Here is a 3,280-nt window from a genome sequence, read left to right as displayed (position 1 = left end):
AATAAAAAAAAAATGTCGGTACACCATACGCTTTAAAAGATTGTACTTTGAGCTCTTCTAATTGTACAATGCCAAATTAAAATTCTAATATAGGCTTATTCTTCTTATTTTTACCAAACTAAGAATGTTAAATTAAACAGATTCTGTTAAATAAAAGAGGCGGTGGCAAATTTGAGCTATTTTAGTACAGATTAATTACAGATATTTGAGAATTTACCTTTTTTTTTAGGGGGGGGGGGGGGGTGGTGTGAGTTACACAACTGAATTTGGTCTCTGCCGATTACCGAAAAGAAAGCCGACGGAGAAGCATTGCGTCTGGTATGCAATTTGAGCTATTTTAGTACAGATTAATTACAGATATTTGAGAATTTACATCTATTTGAGAATTTACCTTTTTTAGGGGGGGGGGGGGGGGGTGGTGTGAGTTACACAATTAGATTTTTAAAGAATTTACCTATTTGAGTCGATTTAATATTCTGAGATTTAGTATTTGTGTTTATTGGTTGTTATTTGGATTCTGAAAATTAATGGGTCTCTCTAACTTGAAACTATCTCAATCACCATCTAATTGGATAGGATTCCTTAATATTCATACTGGCCAGCGACGATACATGCGACTTACTTTGTCTTTTCTTTTCTCTGTTTTTGGGCGATCGAGATGATTACCGGTTAAATTCTTGTTTATAAAGTTTTTTACGGAGCACAATTGGATTTTTAAAGAATTTATGTATTTGAGATTCAATTCTTTAGCCTTCACGCCTCCATATCCGGTTAGCAATCAACTTCCATAGCTTCTCACTTACCAGCTTTGCATCTTCAATTCCCAAGTCTTTTGATCTTTTACTTTCATAATTTGTGAATTAATTTGACTTTGTATATCTGCTATGATAATTTTAAATTTATTTACATGCACACACAATGTAGAGGTGTGAAGGAGAAGCATTGCATCTGGTATGCAATTTGAGCTATTTGAGTACAGATTAATTATAGATTATGTAAAGGTGTAAAGGAGAAGCATAATTTTTAGGAAAATTTGTAAAAAATGCCCCTCTATAATATGCTAATTATCAATGTCACCTCTGGATTATGAGTGGTGTAAATTTTGCCCATTCAATTATCAAAATGGTGCACATATAGCCCCTCCCGTAATGGACCTGTGGTTCCCCACCGCTATCCATCGTTGGTACTTCGAATCGAGGGAGGGAAAAAACAACTAAATTACATATTTACTTCGACTTAACAGTGTCGTACACTAACAGAGAACCACATGTCCGTTACGAGAGGGGCTATGTGTGCACCGTTTTGATAATTGAGGGGCAACATTTACACCACTCATAATTCAGGGGTGACATTGATAATTGACATATTATAGAGGGACATTTTTACAATTTTCCCTAATTTTTACATCTATTTGTTATATTTATTTTTTGTTAATGTAGAAAGATCAAAATTCACAATTGTATTCTCATTTATGACAATTTTTTGCATATCCAAATTACTGTGTATAAGGATAATTGCAACCTTAAATTGTAGTTACTTCCATATTTGTTATGTTCACATAATTTGATTGGGCTTGAATGGGGTTTGCTCTTCTTCAATGACCATAGGTTAAATGAACATGAACCATGGCTGTATAGAGGATGTATTTAAGAAAATAGTGTATAAAGAAGATATGGCATTCACTGCGCAATTGATGTAAGGCAAATTCTATGTTTTGCACCTTTGCTTAGTTTTGCAGACTGCATGTGATGTTAAAATGGCTAATTTAGCTTTGAATGAGCTCTTCAAATTAAATCCAGATAGTCGGGGGCGTATGTGTTAAATCCAATGCTTTGGGAAAGGTTGATAGATGATTTACTTTAAACTAAATGGGTAATTACTGTTCGATAAGAGGAATACTGAAATGTTCAGGATTTAGGTGGCTTGGAAGTGAAGGAGTTCATGGAGCTTTTCAATTCACATGCTAGACAACATATTTAAAGAAAGGTAATGCCTTCTTAAGCTTTTGATCTTGTTCCATATCGTAAATTTCCTGAAACCTCAATTATTTGAAATGCTAAGTTTGCCTTGAATCTGGTTTTCATCTTTGAACCCAGCATTGGTTGAAGAAATGATCTCATGATGATGATGAGGATCGCCTTGAAAACTGTATTTTCCCAAGAGTTGATGATATGTAGGTTCTTGCTTGACATGGTCTGCAATTTTTGATCTCTCATAGTTGATTTGGCTGCAACTCCCATCAAATGATGAGGACCCACTAACCTCACTTCCCCCAAATATCAGCAAATTATGATTACCCTTATTCATAGCTGCTGGGTGGTGATGATATTGTTGCATTAGTGCAGGGGGTTCAGCAAGGCCTGCTGGTCTTGATAGCTCATTTGAAAGTTGAAACAAGGATAGAGATACTTGTTACAGTGATCATACCCGAACTCTGGATTAGCAAAAGCGCATTAAGAAAATTTAATTCCTATCTTGTCAGATTAGTACTCTTTATCCAACTCTTTTCTCCCAAGTTGGTCATGATAGACAATCAACTTTAGTCAGTGGTTTATTTGTTTTTGTTATTTCCAATTTCTTTATCTTTTATTTTTTATTAAAATATATAAAAGATTTTAACATTTTTTTCTCTCTCATTATTATATGAGTACTTTTACGAATTAAGAAACACTAATTTAAAAATATACATTGGGCATTGGTTTAATCGCGCATTGCGCGTGTGATTACTAGTATATAGATATAGATTAGAATAGGAATTCTAATGTATAATTATAGTACGAAAAGTATGAAAGAATATATTCTATTAGGAATTGTATTACACTATTTTAGAATATTAGAATATGAATTTTAATATAGAATTATTGTATGAATAGGAAAGTAGAAAATAATATATTAAAATTTGAGGATTTTGGGCGGGAAGTTAAGTTGAAGATTTTGTTTTTATATATGGTATAGATTATTATTATTATTATTCCAAAAAGGCTGAACCCTGGGAGGTTGTAAATCATGGTGACTCAACTGAACATTAATCACAAAGGCTAGACCGGTGCTCACTGCGCACAAGGAGCCCCCTCCCACACTGCCGCTGGTGAGACTCAATCCCTGGTCATTCTTCCAAAGTTTCACCTCCATGACCAGTTGAGCTACCCATGCGGGCTTATTATTATTATTATTATTATTATTAGTAGTAGTAGTAATTTTAATCTATAATTGTATTACCAACTACCATGTAGTGCGATAACATCCTGGTTACCTATCTAAGTGGATGGTCAAAGGTTTG

At 33.9% G+C, this 3,280-nt stretch overlaps 1 long non-coding RNA gene across 2 annotated transcripts; it reads left to right on the top strand.

Annotated features, from left to right (window-relative positions):
• Positions 1-298: 298 nt before the first annotated feature.
• Positions 299-2,163, top strand: LOC109148831. Of its 2 annotated transcripts, XR_002048893.1 has the most exons (4): positions 299-318; positions 1,608-1,695; positions 1,912-1,986; positions 2,097-2,163. It is a non-coding gene; the product is annotated as an uncharacterized LOC109148831 (long non-coding RNA). The 2 variants fall into 2 exon arrangements; XR_002048892.1 differs by lacking the exon at positions 2,097-2,163 and having other exon boundaries at positions 1,912-2,030.
• Positions 2,164-3,280: the final 1,117 nt, after the last annotated feature.

This window comes from Ipomoea nil, unplaced genomic scaffold (assembly GCF_001879475.1).
Source record: "Ipomoea nil cultivar Tokyo-kokei standard unplaced genomic scaffold, Asagao_1.1 scaffold2144, whole genome shotgun sequence".
In the NCBI taxonomy this organism is placed as follows: domain Eukaryota; kingdom Viridiplantae; phylum Streptophyta; class Magnoliopsida; order Solanales; family Convolvulaceae; genus Ipomoea; species Ipomoea nil.
The sequence above is the reverse complement of the archived record's forward strand: the minus strand, read 5'-3'. Positions and strand labels throughout refer to the sequence as shown.